Source organism: Pinus tabuliformis, chromosome 9, assembly GCF_031772625.1.
Source record: "Pinus tabuliformis cultivar Carrire ecotype Pingquan chromosome 9, CPIR1, whole genome shotgun sequence".
In the NCBI taxonomy this organism is placed as follows: domain Eukaryota; kingdom Viridiplantae; phylum Streptophyta; class Pinopsida; order Pinales; family Pinaceae; genus Pinus; species Pinus tabuliformis.
The window spans coordinates 1,648,032,514-1,648,057,214 of NC_142307.1; positions in this window are offsets into that span (position 1 = coordinate 1,648,032,514).

The following is a 24,701-nucleotide window of genomic DNA, read 5'->3' on the forward strand; positions in this document are numbered from 1 at the left end:
GGATTATTCAAGATTTTCCCTTTGTATCTTGAATGATACATGAAGGGAAAAGTTTGCACTATTGTGGCTTTCGCTTTGAAAGTAGAAGTTCAAGCAATGTAAAGAGCTGTTGGAGACCAGGGACAGAGAGATGGATTCAATAAATTGGTATTTCTAATACTATTGTTTCAAATATTAGTTTTATTTTTATGGTAATAGGAATGTGTCATTTTATTCATGTTTGTGCATTATTGTCAATATGGGTAATTTGTCTCAATGTTGTTATTATATATCTCTATTTTTATGAATTAATTTCTCATTTTTGAGTAACTACATACTCAGAAATCTGTCTTATAAAAATGATTTATCGAATGGTAATGTGTTGTGAACTATTTCCACATATCATTATTCAATTATTGGAATTACTGATTTGATAATTAATATCATTTTTGTGAACTACTTCCTGAATGTTGTTGGTTTTTTATTTCAGTTAAAAGGTCTCAATAGGATGTGTTTTGGTAACCATAATATCAGTTAATTGAACTACTTCATTAACTTGATATTCATTATAAACAAGACATATTTAAATCCCAATACTTTAATTATCTTGCTCTTAGTTGGGTTAGATCTATATCTGCCTAATTAAGATGGGATTAAGATTAGTTTCCTTTTGCTCGCATCATAGAATAAATTTGCATTCAGAGTAAATTCTACATTCTTTTAAGTCCTCTCCTCAAAGAGGCAAAATTTTAGTTGTGGCTTGGATGAACCCAAATCAGCTTAAGGGTCATTGTCTTGCGTGATCAGCAAGAAGAAGTGATCTGATATCCCTATCTATTGGTAGTTAAAGATACATCATAAACCAGTAGAAATAGGGAGAATGTAACTGGACCTAGTTAAACCAGTCAGAGCCACCACACCAAACGGAAAAGGAGATGCTTTAAGGTCTGGACCGGGAGGTTATCCCCCATTGTTGTTGCAGTGATTTTTGAGGCATCAACAACTCCATCATTGAACCCTTTTGTTTGAGATTTATCAATTTGCTAAAAAAAGTGCTTCTTTTTCTATCGTCATAATTTGTTATCATTTCATACATAAAAATAGCCCAAGTGACAATTTGTTTATAAGAGCAAAGCCATCAATACCATACAAACTGATTTTGTTCCAAATATAAAGTTGCAATGTGTACCTTTTGTGTGTTTTGTACATTATGAAGATCGAAAAATTGCTCCGTCTATAGTATCCATGTTCCAGGATCCTTTCCATCATAATTTCTCATATCGGTATTTAGAACATGGTGGTTCTTCGATCTAATGTTAGATTCTATGAAATCATGATTAACATTTATTTTGTTCTCATCATGAGTTTCCTTTACCACCCTTTCCCCATTAGTAATCATTTCTTGTAGAAATTTTTTCAAATTTGTCTTCAAATATGTCTTCAAATCTTCCATTCCTTTCTTTAAATCATCCATCTTATCTTCCACACCATCCATCTTAGCTTCCATGCCATCCATCTTAGCTTCTACAACTTTCATATTAGCTTCTACGCCTTTCTTTAAACCATCCATTTTAGCTTCCATGACATAAATCTTAGCGTCTACGTCTTTCTTTAAAACATCTATCTTAGATTTTGTTACTTTTTGTGTGAGTGAAATTTGTTGCACTTCGTCTCATAATTTTGATATATCATGTTGCATTTCTTCCTCTTCTTCATGAGTCATGCTAGAGCTTTCAGGTTTCTTACTAGGTGTTTTGATTTTCTTTCTTTCGGGCATCAATTAATGATAATAATGATTCACTATGCCCTTTCAATTCCATCAAACTAATTTTTGAAACCAAGTTTATGCAAAAATTAAAAAAAAAAACTACACACTTTTTTTCACTTTGTAGGCGCTCGATATTGAATTTGATGTATCTTTGTAATTTTGGATCTCTAAGATCTGAAATTTATTCTTGCAATAACCCTCTGAGTAATATTTCTAACCCTGAAAGTCTGATTAATATTGTATTCTCCAATGAAGAGTTATGCCAAATCTCCCACGATGACCTCAATATAGATTGGTTCAGTAGAGAGAAATTATACGATGTGTCGTAGGTCACTGTTTCAACCTTAGGTTTTGAAATTGATACCAAAAATAGTGCAGTTCATCCTCTTTCTGTAACCTCTTACAAAAAATCAAAATGATGCTCAGAGTGAAACTTATGATGATTTTCCCAACGTCACCTATTTGGAATGTAATTTAGGGGTTTGCAAAAGCCCTAACTTCCTTAGATTATATATCTGACAATATAGAGAGACTAGATCTAAAATTTAAACCTGAGGTTCAAATTGATTCCATCTCAAATGGGTTTTTGTTTTAGCTTTTGAAACCTTATAACGAAGAAGTTATAGGAAAAATTCCACGATGACCTGTTTGGAGTAGAGAAACCCTAGAATCCAAAGCTCTCATAACAAATCATATGAAACCAACTCACAAAAAGATAGAAAAGATAGATCAATGCCTTAGAAATAAGCCTCTTCGAGGGTGGAAACTCCTTTAAATTACATAAACCAACAATTCTAAGATGATTCAAATGGAAAAGCCTCCTTTCTATATAGGAGTCTAAGGGGTCACAATATAACCAAAGCCGATCTAACAATAATAATATAAAGGCACAAAATTAACAATAGTGGGATTCTATGGGGCACAATAATAACAATATGGCAACAATAGGGGCACAACAATAACAATAAGGGATACAATGATAATAGTAATGGGGGAATCACTAGTATTATAGTGACCTGACAATAGGCAACACTTGCACCAACAGAGTTGGTCCTAGAAAAGGTGATAAGCAAAAAGGCATGAAACAGCAAGCTTCAAACTCTTTCTCCTCTAGGTTACCTCCACCCTGTGCTTTGTGTGAATTATTTCGGAACCCTACCAATATGTGCCCCGAGTTAGATGAGTTAAAAGCTCTTCTACATGCTCCAAAATCACCTATGAATCCCCTCCCCATACTCGATAAAATACCACACCTATGCATTTTAAAGCATAATGAACCAATCATGCATGTGCCATATGCGGGGAATATGGGCATTAGAATCATCATATGCTCAACGGATCATTATTCTACAAGAACTTGATCTTTAGTTTGCCTCCGAAAAGAGAAAGAAGGCCCTTATCCTTGATGATTTCATCACTAATCTCCCAAAAAAGCTCCAAGGATCCCCTATTAATGATGTGTTCCCTAATGAACATATGTTCCTATTATCAATGGATGACCCTTGCTATGATAATATCCTCCTCCTATTACGAACTAAAATGCTCAAACCTTAGTACACTCATGGTGACTGGAGGTGCGTATAGCACCAGGCCCCTTGATACATCCTTATGGGGGATGACCTTTATCAATGGGGTGTCGAAACCATCGTTCATCAATGCCTCACTCATGAGAAAGCTAAGTATGTCTTAAACTATTTCCACAACATGACTTATGGAGGTCACCTCTCAGCGATGAACACCGCTTATAAAGTTCTCAATGTCGGTTATTTTTTATCCACCCTTTTCCATTACTATATTCAAGCAATCAAAAGATGTTAGCAGTGCAAAATATATGCTCATAAGGCATGAGCCCTATTAGCTCCCCTACACCTAGTCATCCTCGCTGGCCCCTTATGCAAATGGGGAATAGACGTTATGACCTAAAACCCCCCATCCTCAGGCAACCATAAGCACATTTTGGTTGCCATCAATTGCTTCACCAAATGGGCAAAGGTGATGCCCGCATACAATAACACTGTAGAGGCCTCTCCATAGTTTTAATTTAACCATGTCATAACATGGTTCAGTGTTCCTAGGGATTTATTATGTGATCATGACAAACATTTTTAGAAAGAAATATTTCAGGAGTTAACCCAACACCTTGGTTTTTACCACCTGTTCAATTCCCCACACTACCCTTAGTCCTATGGGCAGGTAGAATTTGTCAACAAAGTCCTCAAAATAATGTTGAATTGTATGGTGAACAAGCACAAAACTAATTGGAACCATATGTTGTTTTCATCCATATGGGTGTAATGCATGATTGCTAAAGCATATAAAATATTCACACCCTTCCAGTTAGTGTATGGTGTCAAAGTTTTCCTCCTCGTCATGACAAAGCTTCTAAAGAAAGAACAACAAAGTGTAATTGAACAATTATGTTTGCTAGAGGTTCCCACATCGAAATCATCTATTATTCTAGATCTCCAAAAACTCTTGGAAACTCATTCCAAGGTATTTGAGACTCCCAAAGGCCTCCCACCTATTCTTGATCATGAACACTCTATTCATTCAATTCTAGGAAGTGCTCCTCCAAACATCAGGCCTTACAGATATCCCTATGCCCAAAAGAGTTAAATTGAACGTATGGTTGCAGAAATGATAGAGCCTGGTATAATTCAACCTAATCAAATTTATTTCTCTACTCTAGTATTATTGGTGCACAAGAAGGATGGATCATGGAAAATGTGTTATGAAACCAACTCACAAAATAGAGGAAAAGATAGATCAACATCGCTGGATAATGTTATGAAACCAGCTCACAAAATAGAAGAAAAGATAGATCAATGACTTCAAAATCAACCTCCTCAAGGGGGAAACCTCCCTTAGATTACAGAAATGAGCAATTCTTCGATGATACAGATGAAAAGACATCCTTTCTATATATAGGTGTCTAAGGGATCACAATATAATCAGATCCAATACAACAATAATAATGTAAGGTCACGACAATAAAAATAGTGGGATTCTATGGTGCACAATAATAACTTTATGGGCACAACATGGGCACAACAATAACAATAAGGGCTACAATGAGAATACTAATAAGGGAATTCACTAGTATTATAGGGACATAACATGCCTCTCTACTTTAGAAAAGTGTTTTCCTCAATGCTTGAGTAGTTCTGGATGCTTCTATATAAAATTCTTATCCTCCCATGCCGAATATTCAGCGGATAAGTTCTTCCACTTAATGAGATACTCCAAAATTGACCGATTTTATAGTTGTAGAGTTCTTGGTTTTGTGATTGCTTTAGGTTACAATATGATTTTTCCTTCCTGGTGAAGTTCTGGTAATAGTTTTTAAACTGGGAGATTGTCACCTATAACCTTCTTTAAGCATGAAACGTGGAAAACTTGGTACACTCACGAAGCTGTGGGAAGCTCCAATTTGTATGACATAGTACCAATATTTTGCAACAGCTTCTACGGACCATAATACTTTGGTGATAATTTGTTATCCTTCTTATATTTCTTGAGGGACATATGTATGTATGCTTGTAGACGTAGAATTACTTAGTCACCTACATCAAAACTTCTTTCACTGCGATGTTGATCTGCCTGTTGTTTCATTCTATTTTGCGCTAAAGTGAGGTTATACTTTAAGGGTTGGAGAACATGTTGTTGATGCTCGATGTGGTCTCCCACTACCTGAACCCTAGAATTTTTTCTTAAATATGATGTGATGGACAATGGATGATATCCATAAAGTTCCATAAATGGGGTCATTTTTGTTATAGTATGGAAGGATGTTTTATACCACCATTCATCTAGAGGCAACCGTTTGACCCATTGTATATGTTCATACAAAGAAACGAATGTATCCTTCCAAACGTTAGCTGACTATCTTAGTTTTCCCATCAGATTGAGGATGATAAGATGAGGTATGAGCCATCTGAGTAAACAGAAAGGAAAATAATTTTGTCCAAACATTTTGAGTGAAAATGGGATCTATATCACTTAAAATAATATTTGGGTTTCCATGTAGCTTTTGAATTCTTTCCATAAATGTAGTAGCAATGGTACCAGCTTTAAATGGATGAGATAATGCAAAAAAGTGTGCATACTTGGTAATTTTATCAACTACCACCATGATAAAATCCATTGAAACCTCCTCCCAATGTTGATCTAGAATGGATAAAGTTTGTAATAGACTGGGGGTTTTAATTTTTTCAACTTTATTTTTTTGGAAATCTAAACATTCCGCCAAAAACATTTGAATATCTGATTTAATGCCATATCAAAAAAATTCCTTCTTAACAGTATGGTAAGTTTCCAAAAATCCTGAGTGCCCTCCTAAGGGAGAGGTGTCCACTTCCATAACAATATTTTGTTTGAGTTGGGAATTCTTACAGAGGTATTAGTGATCTTTGTACCATAATGAATCATTTTTCCAGTTAAATGTATCATATCTACTGGGATCCTGTTGTAACTTTAGAATGAGTACACACATTTCTTCGTCATTAATCTATTCATCCATTGCTTTGTTTATCCAATTTGATTGGATAATAGAAATAGCACAAAGCAATGCTTCCACATCCTAATCGTTTCTTGAGAGTGCATCTACAACAACATTTTGCTTCCCTTTTTTGTAGATGATTTCAAAGTCATAACCCATCATCTTTGTGATACTTTTTGTTTCTCTTCTAAAGATAATCTTAGTTCTAAAAAGTATTTAAGGCTATCATGATCCGTTTTTACCATGAATTCCCTTCCATTAGTTAAGGTTTCCATTTCTTAAGTGCATGTAGTATTGCCAACATATCTTTCTCATAACTAGGTTTGTGTAAATACTTACCTTTGACTGGACAACTTTCCAAAGCAATGTGTCTTTCTTCTTGTATTAAAACAACACCAATTCCATTTCCTGAGGCATTACATTCCACAATTAAGGATTTTTTGAAGTCTAGTGTAACTAAGATTAGTGCTTTGAACATTGCCTCTTTAAGCTGTTCAAAGCCCTTTGTTGCTTCTACAGTCCACGAAAATGCATCTTTCTTCAATAATGTTGTTAGAGGTGTTGCTATTCTCCCATATTTTTTAACAAACTTGCGATAATACCTTGTCAACCCAATAAATCCTCACAAATTCTTTATGGATGTAGGTATTTTCCATTCCTTAATGGCTTTAATTTTTCTAGGGTCAACCTTAACACCTTCACGAGATACAATATAACCTAGATATTCCACCTCTTGTACTCTAAAGAAAAATTTGGAGGTTTTTCCATATATATGTTTCTCCTCCAATAGTTTTAACACGATCCTTCCAAAACTTGTTGCATATTAGTATATCATCAAAAAAAACTAACACAAATTTTCTAAGGGTTTGAAAATGGAATTCATCAAACCTTGAAATGTAGAAGGTGAATTAGTAAGGCCAAAAGACATGACCAAAAATTCATAATGATCCTCATGAGTTCTAAATGTTTTTTTCAGAATGTCTTCAGTCTTCCTTCTGATTTTATGATATCCCGATTGAAGATCCAACTTGGTGAAGTAAATTGATCCATTCAATTCATCCAATAATTCACCAATGATAAGAATGGGAAATTTATCTTTAATAGTGAGCTTGTTGAGCTCCATATAATCTGGACACATGCACCATGATCCATCCTTCTTGTGTACCAATACTACTTGAGCAAAGAAAGTCCTCTGACTAGGTTGAATTATACCAACCTCTAGCATTTCTGCAACCATACGTTCAATTTCACTCTTTTGGGCATAGGAATATCTATAAGTCCTGATGTTTGGAGGAACACTTTATGGAATCAAATGAGTGGCATGATCATGATCACAAATAGGTGGGAGGCCTTTGGGAGTCTCAAATACCTTGGAATGATTTTCCAAGGCTTTTTGGATATCTGAAGAAATAGATGATTTCGATGTGGGAACCTCTAACAAACATAATTCTGTAATTATGTCTCGTTGTTCTTTCTTTAGAAGAATTTTCATTTCCTTAGAGATGATTATATTTACTAGTTTCCCTGTGATATCCCTTAATTCAACTTCATTTCCTTTCGAAAATAATTTTAAGAAAAGTTCTTGGAAATTAAAAGCTATCGTACCCAAAGATTATAGCCATTGAACACCTAGTACAACATCATCACCACTCATTGGAATTGAAAGCATTGAACTATTCAATACATATTCTCCCATTTATAACTTGATATTATGGCACTTTCCATAGAAATTTATGGTTCCCCCATTTGCAACCATCACTTGACACTCTAGTGCTAGATATAGGAAGAAATTCAATTTCTTGGCTATATCACAATGAATAAAATTATGTGTATTTCCCGAATCAATCAACACTATTATATTTTTCTCCTTGATATCTCCTTCTATATTGAGAGTTTGTGATGTGGTAATTCCAGCCCATGTATTACAAGATATGGTTGGATTCATTTCTTATGTCTCTAGGGTTTGTTCCTGGTGTATATCCTCTCTTTTTTATGTTTCTTGTTCTTTTTCTTCCTCCTCTTAAAGATTTGTGTAAAATAATTTATTTTCATCACACTTATGACCTTTACTGTATTTTCTATCACAACTCTAACAAAGTTTTTTCTGGATTTAAGGCATTTGTGGTATATATCTTTAGACATAGTTAGTGGAGAATCCACAATAAAACTTATTTTTCGTCAACGTTTCAAATCCCAACTGGGATCCATCATCAGGACTTTCCTGAATGCTGATAGAAGAAGAGATTAATTGAGGGATTTAAATCCCTCAATTAAGCTCTTCTTCTATCAACATTCAGGAAAGTCCTGATGATGGATCCCAGTTGGGATTTGAAACGTTGACGAAAAATAAGTTTTAATGTGGATTCTTCGGTAACTATGTCTAAAGTTTTTTCTCTTTTTTCTTCTAATTGTGTTGGTGTCAACCTTGTAGTTTGCGGAAGGATAGGGGCAATAACACTTCCATATTTACAGTTGTGAGTAGTAGGCTTCCCTATTGCCATGATGTTTCTTTCAATTTTTCTTGCCAACCTGAATTCTTTCCCCAATGAATTAGGTTGCCAAAGGAAAACCTCAAGTTGGATGTCATCCTTTAAATTTCCTATGAACACATCAATGCTATGCTCCTATGGAATATATTTTACCCTTATATTCAACTTTTGGAAGTCCTCAATGTGTTTCTTTTTGTATCCTCATAATGTGCTATTATTTCTTCCATAAAAATTGCCCAAGTGACAATTTGTTTGTGATATAAAAGCCATCGATACCATACAAACTTATTGGCTTCCAAATGTAAATTTGCAATGCATACCTTTTTTGTCTTTTTCACATTATGGAGATCAGAAATATTTTTCCATCTATGGTATGCATGTTACAGGATCCTTGCCATCAAACTTACTCATATCAATCTTTGGATAATGGTGTGTATTGAATCCAATGTTAGAGTCTATGAGATCATGATTAACATTTCTTTTGTTATCATCATGAGTTTCCTTTATTACCCTTTCACCATTGGTAAGCATTTATTGTAGCAACTTTTTCAACTCTATCTTCAAATATTCCATGTTGCGTCTAAGTTTTGCTTCTATATGATAAGCCCCAGAAATGGATAACTATATGGGCTCATTCCGCTTATTATTTTCATTTAATCCACCATTATCAATAGTTTTGTGCATTTTTTTGAATATATTTATGTCAATAGAGTGAATGGAGATAGTCACTTTGCCATGCAATCTAATGAGTGTTTATTGCAGATTTTTTGGACAATTTTGGACAAGAACTAGGAATTTATGAGCAAAATGGCAGCCAACCTCAAGGAAACAGGGATGAGGACTTGTAGGAGGGGTGTATCCTTCATTAATGACCCCTTCCTCGAATTCTCCCTCAGCAGCATGGAGTACAAAGGCCCACATTGATGACTCCAAGGGGCAGTTGAGCATGTCAAGTAGGGTCACTGTTATCTTTAGTTCTAGATAGCCGAGTTCCTTAAGTTTAGGAGGACTCTTGGGAGTCTCAACTTGTATAAAGAAGAATGCTTCAATCCTTAGTAGGTTAGCCATTTCTTAGTCTATTTTCACACTTTTGTGCCGCATTTTACTCAACTCATTTTCAAGCTCTTTTTGAAGACAATTTTGTGATGTAACTGCTATTTTTTGGATAACTGAAGATGAACCAAGTTTTGAACCAGCATTGATCTTCTCTAGAGGGCTAAAGCTCTTGGGTGAGGGCCCAACCCAATTTTCCTAGCACCTCCTTTGTTTATTTATATTCTTTTGCTTTCATGCATGAGATAATTTCTGATTGTTTAGGTTCATTTTGTTTCATTAGACTAGGTTGCTTTTGATGGTTAGAATAGTTCTTTTGCTTCAAGTTGTTTAAGTAGTTTGATGTAGTGACATAAAAGGATCCAAAAAGGTCAACAACAGGTCTTGATCTCCTTTCACCCTCCTTGGGACCATGATTTGAGGTCAAGGCACTACTACGGCCCCCATAAACACAGTTTTTGCTCTCCCAATGCAACTGCTAGTGTGATATTTCGAGTTGGAGAAGTTGAAATTAGTCTAGATTCACATGCTTAGATCATTTCTTGTTTATTTACAATGATTTTATTGCATGCTTTCCTGTTGATAATATACTGTTCAACATTTTTCTAGTTTTAGGTCAAAAATTAGGTCAAGGTAGACAAAGCTCTGTTTTTCGGTTCTTGCTTTGGTCAGTTTTGATAAGTAAGAGTGCATCTCTCTTGTAGAGCATTCCAACTCACCATCCCTCCATAAAATAGCCAACACCAACTCCCCTTTCCTAGATTTCCCCAATCCTTCCCCACATTTTGCTAATTTTCGCTAATTTCTGCGTTTTCTCCACAAAGTTGCTTCCTTGCCCTTTGAAAAAATCCAACCATATCTTTCATTCCTAATCTTCCTTGATAGGTTATATACCCCCCAACACATTCATACAGCCTTCATTTCCATTTTTCCATCATTTTTCCACCTTCAAACCTCCAAAAACCACTTTCAGCCTCCTCCTGTAGATCCTCCTGTAGAACCTCCTATATTTCCCCTACAGCCTCTTGTAGGAATTCCTGAGTGATTTTTCAAAGTCTGAGCCTAATGGAAGTCTTTAGAAGGGTACTAGGGGCTTCTTAGGACCCCTCCACATCTTCTTCACCTTCTTCAAAAGCCAACTCCATCTCCCTTTGCCACCAAACCTCTGCACAGCCACAACTAGTCAAAACACAAGCATAATAATTCCACATAAAAATGCTCAAAAGTACAAAAAGATGATTTCTTCTCATTTATCTTCATAAGTAGCTTGAATAAATGTAATTTACGTTTTCATTAGTAAATGGCACCCATTTCAGTAGTTTCCATCTCTTTTCTTGCAAAAGTAGGGTTAGTTGGTAAACTAGGATTTGCTAGGGTTTGCATTTCATTTCAGTTTTCCTTCTCTTTCTGCAAGTAGAATAGCCCCTATAGAGTTAGATTTATTCCATCATAATAAAAGCTTCTTCTGAGAAATCATAGAAGTTGGCTTAAGCTCCTAGTGAACTCGTGATAGCGGATCAAGTGACAGCCTACAGTAAGAGCTAGTACTTGTGCATACAACATCGTCGCTTCCAAGTTTGTTACGAACTACTGGGTTGCTAAAAGTAAAGAAGGAAGCCCCAGGAGTTGCAACATTATCATTGCAATACTAGAGCTCATCATATTTTTGGTGCCGTTGCCAAGGAAGAGTTAAAGTATTTTGTGATTACTGCTTTTCTTCTATTTTCCACTACAACATTTTACTAAGTAGTTTATTTCAGCAAAAGTAAAGTAGTTGTTTCATTTCAATTCTGCAATTTCATTTTAGCAAGCGTAGATTATCCATTTCCTACTTTCATTTCAATTCTGCAATTTCACTTCAGCAAGTGTAGATTAGGCATTTCTTTCTTTCATTACAATTCTGCAATTTCCATTCCAGCAAGGTAGATTAGTCATTTCCTACTTTCATTTCTATTCTGTAATTTCCCTTTTAGCAAGATTCATTTTAGTTAGTTGCAATTTGTTGTTCAATACATTTCACTTTTGCAAGTAAAAGAAGAAAAAAAAAAAAAAATCACCCAAAAGCGATTTCCTTTCATGCCTCGTAGGAACAGAGACAATTCAAGAAAATTCCTACCCAACACCCCCACCACATCACTGAGTCATCCTTCTGTCTTCTTTGGTGGTAGTGATCCAGAAGAACCTATAGATGAACATCCAGAGATATATGAACATCCTATAATAGAAGAAGAGCAAGAAACCATTCCTCCTAAGACCATGGTTGAAAAGAGAAACATTAGAGGAAATGGGGAAAGAATAGAAGTTGCCTTTCCTACCCGAGAGACCAATGGGTACACAAAATTGAAAAACATAAGTCCTTCAGCCTTACCTCACTTCCATGGATTGACTACCGAAGATCCCGATACCTTATTTTTTTGAATTTTTTGTTCTCTCTCGAACCTATGAGTATGTAGAAGATGAGAAAAAGTTGAAATTATTTCCTTCTACCCTTGAGGATGCAACCTTGCACTGGTTCATGGGGTTACTTGGAAACAACATCACAACTTGGGCTCAGATGTAGGAAGCCTTTAGCAACAAATATCGGGACTAATCTAGGTCAAAGGATACCAAGGAAGAAATCTTTCGAATGACCATGGGAAGTGATGAATCTTTAGAAGACTAAGAATAGGGGTTTCAACTCAGTTATAAAACGGCCAGGTGCACACTCGACCCCGAACCTATGAAGTTTGTCCTACTCAGAGGAGTCCTTGAACACCTTCTAGATACCCTCCATCTACTAGCTGGGGGAGACATCTACCAACTACCTTATGATGACATAAATATTGTGTTTAGAAACCATTCCAGGTCGGCTAGAAAGAGAGGTAGGGGAAGTCAACCTTTAGCCAGTACATCCTCATCTAGTTCATCCCTTAGAAACAAACTTTAGAATCAGCTAGAAGATTTCAAGAGTCAGGTGAGGCAGACTCTTGCCATGCAAATGGATACCTTGCATATCAAAAGGAAGCAGGAGGAAGCTGAGAGGGCTCTGGCCATCTTTTGTCCTAGGTGCACTAAAAATCATTCTAGGAACGAATGTCTATTGCACTCTATAGAAGTGTGGCTAGTCTGTGAAGAAGACCGTCCTACAAACTAGTGCCCTTCCTTGCTCAAAATTAAAGCTGCATATTAAGGGGTTGAAGGTTCCACTGAACCACTTTATTTCATGAACCAAAAGGAGGCCTCATGGACCCAAACCTTACTAGTAGGGAATGCAAGGGACATCCCGAACTTATTACAACCCCAATCAAGCCACTTCCATGCCTTCTTGGGGCCCCCCTTCTCATCCTTCTTGGTCCACACCCCCTCCTTGGTCGTATCCATCTCAATATCATACTCAACCAGTTTCTCCTCCATTTCACTCTTATGCTCAGCCACAGCCTCAATGGAATGCACCTCATCAGGGGTGGAGGCCCCAGTACAACTCTCCTCCCACTCTTTTGCCTCCACCACCTGCTCAACCACAACCATCACCTCTTGCTCCTCTAAGACAACCCCAAATACCTGCTCAACTGAACCTGAACCCCAATGACAAACAGGCTCAATAGGTATATACTGGAGAAACATCATGCCCGACCTATTCTGTGTAGATTCAGGAGATTAACCTACGATTTGGGAAGGTTCTCCTAGATAGCCGACCTCCTCCTAAGGAGGATGAGGAAGAAAAATAGGAAAGTGAACCAAGAGCGATTCCACCCTTTCCTGAGAGACTAAGAGGAACCACACAACCGACCCCAGAAGAAACTGAACTTTTGGGAGAACTAAAACATTTATGTGTAAAGATACTACTTCTCCAAGCCATAAAAGATGTACCTATCTATAACAAGTTGATCAAGGAGAAGTGCTTCAGGCACTCAGGTAGGTGGAAGAAGGATGCTCCAACTATCAATGTCACAGGACAACTGTCTGACCTGATGTTGGGGTAGGTGATCTGTTCCAAATATTTAGACCCTGGGAGTCTTGTAGTCGATGTCCACATCAATAGCACCATAATCTCCCATAGCTTGATTGATCTAGGGGTTGCCATTAATGTGATGACCAGGGACACTATGCTCAAACTCAACCTTCAGGGTTCCCTGAGGAAGACCTCAAGAGTACTGCAATTAGCATATTGTTCCACTGTGACCCTTGAGGGGATTGTGGAAGATGTAATGGTCTCTATTGACTCCTGGGAGTACCCTGCTGACTTCTTGGTTCTTCAGCCAAAGGAAAAGCTCACTAGGTATCCTCTCATCCTGGGAAGACCTTGGTTTGCTACTGCAGATGATTACATCAGTTGTCGAGCTGGGAGCATGACAATCAAGAATGGACATATGTCCAAACAACTAGTCTTATATCCTCCTACCCAACCTCTGTTAGAACATGATTTACCTCTCTGGTTGGAGGAGTAAGATGAGGATGAAGTCTATTCTGCACCATTGTGTATAGTAGAGACTACCCTGGGGCGTCCACAAACCGAGGATGATCTTATTGAGAAATTGATTCAGAATCCACCCCCTAGTGTGTTGCCATTAGAAGATTTGGTGGAAGAAACCCAAGCCAATGCTTTAGTTGATCTTTGTGCATCTAATCTGACCCCCCTCTAAGTTAAGAATGTGGAATTCAGCCCAGAATGAACCTTGAAGATCAACCCATCTCTATCCACCTCTCAAGAGAAAGAACTATGTAGCTTATAAGAAAATCACTTGGATGCTTTTGCTTGGAGCTACAAGGAGATGAAGGGAGTCCACCCTTCAGCATGTACTCATCACATTTACATTAAAGAATATTGTAAACTAGTCATCCAACCTCAAAGGAGGATGAATCCAGCCCTTAAGGACATTGTCAGAGAAGGACTGCAAAAGTTGCTGGATGCAGGATTCATCTACCCCATCTCTGACAGCGAATGGGTTTCCCCTTTGGTGCTAGTGTCAAAGAAAACTGGGAAGTGGAGAATCTATGTAGATTATCGGGAACTAAACAAGGCCACCAAGAAGGACCATTTCCCTTTGCCTTTCATAGATCAAGTGTTAGATGGCCTGGTAGGGAAGAAGTTCTTCTCCTTCCTAGATGGGTTTAATGGGTACAACCAGATCCAAATCAGCCTGGAGGACCAAGATAAGACCACTTTCACTTGTCCTGGTGGTACTTTTTCTTATCGAGTCCTTCCTTTTGGGTTGTACAATGCTCCCACCACCTTCCAGAGAGTAATACTGAGCATAATTGTTGAATTGGTTCATCACTCCATGGAAATCTATATGGATGAATTTACCCCTTATGGTTCTAACCTCCAGGAAGCTTTGAATAACCTGGGAAATGTTTTAGCCAAGTGTATTGAAATGAACCCGTCCCTCAGTCCTGAAAAATGTGAATTCCTGATGGCTGAAGGAACCGTGCTAGGTCATACAATTTCTTAGCAAGGATTATAGGTGGATCCCAACAAGATTGTTATCATCCAAAGGGTCCCACCTCCTCAAAAGGTAAGATATGTTCAAAGTCTTCTAGGCTTAGCAGGGTATTATCGAAGATTCATTAAGGATTTTAGTAAGCTAGCCTCTCCATTGTTTGCTATTTTGGGAAAATATGTTGAGTTCATATGGACTGACAACTGTCAAGAGGCTTTAGATGCCTTGAAAGGTAAACTAGTAGCTGCCCCAAATTTGAGAGGTCCAAACTGGGCACTACCTTTCCACATTCACACAGATGCCTTGAATAAAGCAATAGGAGCAACGTTAGGGCAAGTTGACGAGAAGCTGCCTTATGCCATATACTTTGTAAGTAAAAATTTATCCAAGGCATAACTAAAATACATTGTAACTGAAAAGGAGCTCCTAGTTGTAGTCCATTCCCTAAATAAGTTTAGACACTATATCACCGGCTATCAAACATTCATACACATTGATCATGCTACAATTAGGTATTTGATGAATAAACTGGATTTAAATGCTAATATCTTTAGGTGGTTACCTTTATTGCAGCAATTTGATTTAACCATTATTGATAAGCTCGGTAAGGAAAATGTTGTTGCTGATTTTTTGTGTAGACTAGATCTGCCTGTAGGTGAAGAAGGAATGGTGGATGACTAAATGCTAGATGAACACCTATTTGCTATTTCAGTACTCTCTCCATGGTTTGCTAATATAGCAAATTATTTGGTTTCAGCACTGTTTCCACCACACGTGTCCTCAAAAGAGAAGAGCAAGATTGTGAGGAAAAGTGCCTCATTCACCTGGATTGGGGGTAATATTTTTAAACTTGGCCTAGATCAGATTTTGAGGCTATGTGTCAGGGACGAGGAATTTTTTTACATCCTCCTAAATTATCATGATGGGCCCTATGGGGGCCATTTTGCAGCAAAGAGGACTACGTTTAAAATTTTTCAAGTAGGCTACTATTTGCCCACTCTTCATCAAGATGTCAGGAGATATATCAGCCAATGTGACTGATGTCAAAGGATGGGGAAACCTACTGCAAGGGATGAGATGCCCCTATGACCTCAAGTGACATTCGAGCCATTTGAGAAGTGGGGCATGGACTTTGTGTGTCCTATTAGCCCTCCTTCAAAACATAAATCTTATATCATTGTCTGTACTAATTATCTAACAAAATGGGCAGAAACAAAGCTGATCAAGGCAGCAACAGAAGGAAAAGTAGTTGTGTTTTTGAGGGAAAATATCTGCTACAAGTTCGGTTATTTAAGAGAATTAATCACAGATCAAGGGAGTCAGTTTACCTCCAATCTGATTGAAGACTTGCTCACACATCAGAAGGTTAAGCACAGAACTTCCACCCCTTATCATCCACAAGAAAACGGACAGGTGGAAGTCACTAATAGAGCTTTGGAAGGGATTTTCACTAAGGTAGTGAGCAGTAGCAGAAAAGATAGGGCAGATCAATTGGTTGAGGCCACCTAGGCCTATAACACCACCTGGAAAACCACCATAGGGTTCACACCCTATGAGCTGGTCTATGGGAAGAAGGCTTTGTTGTCAATATAATTTGAATATAACACATTAAGGATGGAAGCTCAGCTAAACCTAGATCTCATCCATGCACAAAAGGAAAGATTACTTCAGCTAAAAGGATTGGATGAATAGAGATTGTAGGCCCTTATCCACTCAGAGGTAGTCCATCTTCAAAGAAAAATATGGCATGATAGACACCTCAAAGAAAAAAAGTTCTAGAAAGGAGATTGGGTGCTACTGTATGATTCAAGATATAGAGATTTCAAGGGTAAACTGAAGACAATATGGCTAGGAACATACACAGTAGAAAAATGAAATGACAATGGTTCAGTCCTAATCTGGACCATTGATGAAGAAGCCATCTCTATGCTCATCAATGGCCATAGGTTGAAGATATATAGAAAGCCCCTTTCCAAGTAGGAATTCATTGAGAATATGAGGAGAACAATGTTGGTAGTGGAGTAGGTCTCGCCCCCACTCCACCCACACCCTAAAAAAACAAAAAACAGAGAGAGAAAAAAAAAAAGAAAAAGGAATAAAAGAACCCTAGGTGAAAACCTCTTGGAGGCACCCAGGCTAGGTAGTGAGGGTGAAAACCTCCTAGAGGTGCCCCAGCTATCTCAAAAAAAAAAAAAAAGAGAGAAAAAATAAGAAAAATAAGAAAAAAACAGAAAAAACCTAACTTTTTTTAATGTAGTGCAGATTGCAGGAGGGTCACACAAGAGAAAAAGGACATGGCCAGGCTTTGGTTTCACTTGTCCTGAAGATTTCGCATCCTACAGGAAACTCTGTGCATTCTACAGGAGGCTCCTATAGAAATCACAGAGGGCTCAAAATCAAGTTTAGAAAGAATGTGAGGGCTATAAATTTGTTTAGAAGTTTTATGGACCTCCCTGCCACCATTCACCCTCTTGATTCTCCATTCCATCCCTGCACACCCACATTTCCACTCTCTTTTTCTTCCCTGCACACAAAAAAAAAACACATAATTATGTTTCTTTTGTTTAATAAAAAATAATAATGAATAAAAAAACAACACAATTCACTTGTTCCTACCTGATGTCTTTGAGCTATTATTCCTTTCCTTCATAAATTTCTTCAGTTGTCTCTTTAGCCCTGATCAAGCATCAGCTTGAAATTTCATAGGGAGAAGCAGCTACAGGAAATCCTGTAGGATTCCTGCAGCAGCTGATCCCTTTAAAAAAACAAGCTCTAGAGACAGGGTCAGTGCTGCCAAGATGTATGCAACCTGCAAGGAGCAGAGCCTGATCGAAAAATCACCAACATAAGCCACCAGTTCAGAGCATGCACAAAACCAGTAGCAGCAATGAGAAAATGAAGTGCCAAGTACGAGCATTGGAGAGCCCAGCAGCGACTAATAAGTAAGTGGCTAAACCTGTTCCTCTGTTGAATGAATATTATATAGGAATTGCATGAACTATTGGGATGGTCATGATTAAATGAAATCGGTGGCCAGCTAACTAGCCATCCTTGTTCAGTTCAAAACACCCTCATTTAGTTCAAATCACCCGCATTTAGTTCAAATCACCCTTGTTGAGTTCAAACAAGTTGTGCCCCATTCAAACAACAGTTCAGATACGTAGTCAACACGTGTGGCCCGTCAACTGAGGAAGACAAAAGCTCAGAACCAGTAGTGGTGGCTGCGTATAACGGAATAATGGAGGTGATGACGGCCAGGCAACATGAAATACCATAATGGCACTGGAGTAGGACCAACGGTCTAGATGGGGATAATGTACCCATCACGCCATTAGCTTATGTATAGTGCAGTCTAAGCCTCTAGCACCTTTTGATTCATTTGATTCGACGAGTTCTTGATTGCATCACTCACCTACCACCTTCAAAACAACGAACCAGATGTTCTTTGCTAGTTTTCAAAACCCTCCTTGATATCGGGCTCTATAGGAGCATTATTGCAGTCTACAGGAGCAGGAACACCATCTGCAGGAGGCTTTCTATAGGAAGGCCATAGAGCAACTCTGTAGAAGGAAAATTCAGAATTTTCATCAAATTCGAGCTTGAAAAGAGGTAGGCTCAGAAAACCACTCTGCATGTGATATATCTATACAAGGTGGTGGATTAGAAGCAAATTATTGGGTTGAAAAAAAGGAAAAAGAACTCAAAAAACTGCCTGTATTTTATTGAATTCCATACAATCTCTCCATTTTATTCTCTGCACTTAGAAATCGGTTTTTTCCCCATATTTTCCTATAAAGAAAAGAAAAAATTGGGATGCAACCATAGAAACCAAGCCTATAAAGAAAAACGAAGTTGCAAATCTGTGTACTCGGTGAAAAAATAAACTATTTTATCCTCTCAGTTCTGTCAAAATATTGATTTCCTCCAAAAACTAAGAAGTAAAGTTAGGTTGAAAACAGTTTGAAGGGAGGGAAAAATTACAAATTGATGTTGTGAAACAAGAAGAACACGAGAAATTCCCTCTCTGGTTTCAAAAAGACAAACACCAGCTATTCCTTTGTTTCCAGTTTTGGAAGTTCTTGCCTTCTTCCTCACCTGAGCATTCTAAGAAGTCACTAAACACCATGCCAGGAGGTTTTGTGAGAAAGGAGCCTTTGAACTCCAGCAAATTGCATGAGCACCCAGAAGTGGTGGCCCTCTTCACGAGGGAAAACTGGATGTCTTTCTTTGAGAGAATTCATAGATATGATGAGGAGGTGACTGAGGAATTTTTAATGTCCTTAAGACCACATTCAAAAACCCATGCTACAGTCAATTTCGGGATTTTACCATAGAGCTTACACCAAAATTCATCAGCAGAGTGACATATCTTCCACTTGGGCTCCCCTGGAGCAAAGAAGAAAGACCATTAGGACAGGTTGCTAAAAAGACATTTCTTTCAGCTTCATGAACATCCTGTAGAGGATAAAAATGGGGTTAGAAGGACAAGTTTACTTCATCCATGGGGTGAGGTCAGCTACCAGATCATGAAGTATATCTTTTGTGAAGCAAGGTTCAGTATAGTTTATGGTTATCACTTCAGATTATTGCATGAATTAAGATATCGAATGGACTTACCTACAGCTAAAAACTCATTTTGCCATAATTTCTCCTGCAGTCTTTGAGAGAGTGTGGCACCAAATTGAATGCAGGGGTTCCAGAACAACTGGCCCACCATGGGCTCATCAAATTGTTGATAGATGATGCCTTACACAAATACACCATCCCTATAGCATGGGAAATTTTGAGTAACATGTCCAAACAAGATGACATCAAAACTCTTACTGATGACCTTAGCCCATTTGATAGTGAAGAGGAGGAGAAGACAGAGGAAATTGGAGAGGAAATTCACGAGGAAGAAAAAAATATTGAAATAAAATAAGAAAAAGAGGAAAAACAGAAAGAAGAAGAGAAATCAGACAAAACCACAGTTGAACCTAAGGCAGAAAAGAAAACAACATCAAAAGTAGAGAAGAGGAAGAGGACAATAGCTAAGAAGAACAAGCCCAAGAAAGCTCAGAAAAAGACTGCCACAGGAAAGGTAGAGACTCAACAAGAAAAGGAGAAGACACCACTAGGGACAATAGAAATAACAAACAGAGGAAATATTGCAGAGGATGAAGGAAAAGAGAAATAAGAAGAAGTGTCTCCTGAGACACTAGAAAGGGAAGCAACAACTGTCCTTGCCGCATTGAGAACTCTAGCTAAGAAAAAGGAGAAAAGGAAAAGACAAACATCTATGTATTTCAAAGCCTAGAGGAGCACCAGAATTAAGGTAGGCAAGCCACAACCACCATCAAAAGAACCCATTATCATTGAGGATGCACTTACTGTGAGAAGAGAGGAGTCTCCCTCCAAAATCTTTATTATCTACAAGAGAGGGAGTCCTAAGACCTCCACCTGGAAGGAGAGGATGAAATTGATGGACTCTAAAGTATTCCTACAGGAGGCACAAGCCTCTCTAGAGGAGACATTGGCCAAGCTCCATGAAACTAAAAACTTGGAAAAGAAGGCATAAGAATAGTCCCAAGAGGAGGGTAAGGCAAAAGAAATACCTGAGCCAAGCCCTCAGCCTAATTTAGGCTCCTATTACAATCTTCTAGAAGGTGGGAGGATCATCTCAAAAAAATTCGCAGTGCTTCTTTTCCTTGAACTAGAAAAGGAACAAGTCAGGACACACACCTAGATGTAGATTGCAAAATCTAAAGGGGCCGAAGATATAGGGCACATGGAAAATAGTTTGAGAGAGATGGGCATAGAATTGGGCATGGTAAAGTAGATAGAGTGCATTAGAAGAGCTCAACTATAGGAAGAAAATGAACTGTTGAAAAAGCAGCTACAAAAAAAGGGACCTCAAGGAGGAGATAAGTTGCCAATTTCGGAAGGACAACAACAAGAAGAGGGACCCTAGGCAGATAGTGAAGCGATAGAGAAACAACATCAAGAAGATGAACTATAGATAGATAATGAGACACTGATGAAACAACGGGAAGAAAAAGAATCTCAGGCAACAACTGAAGTGCTGATTTTGAAAAGACAATTGCAAGAAAAGGAAGCCCAGATGGCCTGCATGGCCAGCTGGGCAATGGAAGCCTTACAATGTAGATAGCCAACTAGATCATATGCATTGTATCTCAAAGTTCAATGGCTCCAATTCTAGATTAACAAATTGGCACAGAGGGGCACAACACCATTCCAAGATTATGGCCAATTTATGCATTTATGTGATAATAGTTCAACCAAGGATAAAGCCAAGCTAGCAGAATTTTACCTTCACAACATGGCACTTCCTAACATGAATTTATGGGATCCAAATGCTGCATTGGGAGACCTACATCTCATGGCTTTTGGCTTCTTGGTTGAACCACGAAGAAAAGAGGCCAGTGGAAATTCAAAAAATCATGGCAAAGGAGCTAAGTGAGACCCTGATGATAAGGGCAGAACCAGCAGAACCATTGGATCTCATTTATGCCCACCAACACCTAGCAATGAATCCTCAAGTTCTTCCTGACTATTTTGACAAGCAAGCATAGACTATTTCTCATTCTGAAGATATGGAGAGATTATTTGGCGATGATTGCCTTCATGCCTGGATGAGAAGGTGGAATACATTGTCACATAGCCTAAGGATCATGGAGTATCACTCCCCAACCAGAATGAGGGAAGCTATGAGGAGAGTTCCCCTATACAAACAATCAATGCAAAACTTGAAAGCCAACTGGATTGGTCTTAAATTCAGTCCTCCACTACTACTAGGACTGTTGGAAGGAGTTAGGGAGGAGGAAGAATAGAAACAATAGGAGGAAGTGGACAGGAAAGTAGGTTTCCATGACAGAGAGGAAGACATCACATCAAAGGCTTGGGATGTCAGGGAATCTGTTAGAGCTATTAAAGATGAAGAACTAGATTAGTTGCTCAGAGGATGAGCAACCCATTCAACAGGGGGGTGATGATGAGCCCTAGAAATGGGTAACTATATGGGCTCATTCTACCTATTATTTTCATTTAATCCACCATTCTCAATATTTTTGTGCATGTTTTTGAATATATTTATGTCAATAGAGTGAATGGAGATAGTCATTTTTCCATGTAGTCTAATGAGTGTTTATTGCGGATTTTTCAGACAATTTTGGACAAGAACCATGAATTTATGAGCAAAATGGCAGCAAAACTCAAGGAAACAGGGATGAGGACTTGTAGGAGGGGTGTATCCTTCATTAATGACCCCTTCCTTGAATTCTTCATCGGCAGCTCAGAGTACAAAGGCCCACATTGATGACTCCAAGTGGTAGCCGAGCAAGTCAAGTATGGTTGTTGTTATCTTTAGTTGTAGACGGCCAAGTTCCTTAAGTTTAGGATGCCTGTTGGGAGGCCCCACTTGTATAAATAAGAAGGCTTCAAGCATCAGTAGGTTAGCCATTTCTTATTCTATTTTCGCACTTTTGTGCAGAATTTTACTCAGCTCATTTTCAAGCTCTTTTTGAAGACAATTTTGTGATGTAACTATTATTTTTTGGATAAGTGAAGATGAACCAAGTTTTAAACTAGCACTGATCATCTATAGAGGGATGAAGCTCTTGGTTTATGGCCCAACCCAAGTTTCCCAGCACATCCTTTGTGTATTTATATTCATTTTCTTTCATGCATGAGATAATTTCTAATTGTTTAGGTTCATTTTGCTTCATTACATTAGGTTGCTTTTGATGGTTAGAATAGTTGTTTTGCTTTGAGTTGCTTAAGTAGTTTGTTGCAGTGACAGAAAAAGATCTAAAAATTTCAACAACAGGTCTTGATCTCCTTTCTCTGTCCTTTGTACCATCATTTGAGGTCAAGCCACTATTGCTGCATGCATTCCAGTTCATAAGATATTGTTCAACATTTTTCTGGTTTTCTGGTTCTTGCTTTGCTCAGTTTTGAGAAGTAAGTGTGTAGCTCTCTTGTAGAACATTCCATCTAACCATCCCTCCGTCAATCAGCCAACACAAAATCACCTCTCCTAGATTTCCCCACTCCTTTGCCACATTTTGCCAATTTTCCCTAATTTCTGCATTTTCCCCACAAAGTTTCTTCCTTGCCCTTTGAACAAATCCAACCACATCTTTCGTTCCTGATCTTCCTTGAAAGGTTATAGATCCCCCAAAACCTTCATCCAGCCTTCATTTCCATTTTTCCATAATTTTTCCACTTTCAAACCTCCAAAAACCACTTTCAGCCTCCTCTTATAGATCGTCCTATAGAACCTCCTGTAGATCCCCTGCAGCCCCCTGTAGAATTCCTGTGAGAGATTTTTTGAAGTCTAAGTGCAATGGAAGTCTTCAGAAGGGTACTAGGGGCTTCTTAGAACCCCTCCACATCTTCTTCACCTTCTTAAAAAGCTAGCTCCATCTCCCTTTGCCACCAAACCTCTGCACAACCACAACTAGCAAAAAGACAAGCATAATAATTCCACATAAAAATGCTCAAAAGTACCAAAAGATGATTTATTCTCATTTCTCTTCCAAAGTAGCTTGAATAAATTTAATTTATCATTTCATTATTCAATGGCACCCATTTCAGTAGTTTCCATCTCTTTTCTTGCAAAAGTAGGATTAGTAGGTAAACTAGGGTTTGCTAGGGTTTGTGTTTCATTTCAGTTTTCCTTCTCTTTCTGCAAGTAGAATAGCCCCTATAGAGTTATGCTTCTTCCATCACAATAAAAGCTTCTTCTGAGAACTCATAGAAGTTGGCTTGAGCTCTTAACGAACTTGTGCCAGCTGATCAAGTGATAACCTGCAGTGAGAGTTAGTACTTGTGCATACAACACCGTCGCTTCCAAGTTTGTTACGAACTACCGGGTTGATAAAAGTAAAGAAGGAAGCCCCAGGAGTTGCAGCATTATTGCTACAATACTGGAGCTCACCAATATACCATCCATCTTATCTTCCATGCCATCCATACTAGCTTCCACTCCATCCATATTAGCTTCCACATCATTCATATTAGCTTCCATGACTTTCTTTAAACCATCCATCTTAACTTCTATTACTTTTTATGAGAGTGAGAATTGTTGCACTTGGTCTTGTAATTTTGATATATCATGTTGCGTTTCTTCCTCTTCTTCATGAGACATGGCAGAGCTTTCAGGTTTCTTACTACTTCTATCCATTTTCTTTTTTCGGGTCATCAATTAATTATAATTATGCCTCACTATGCCCTTTTAATCACTCCAAACTTTTTTTTCAAACCAAACTGACGAAAATTTATAAAAAAAATACACACCTTTTTTCACTTTGTAGGATCTTGACATTGAATATATTGTATCTCTGTAATTTCAGAACCCCAAGGTCTGAAATTGTATCCTATGGTAGCCCTTTGAGCCCTCTTTCTATCCCCACCAGTCAGATCAATATTGGATTCTTAAATAAATAGGTATGCCAAATCTCCCACGATGACATAATTATAGACTTGTTCAGTAG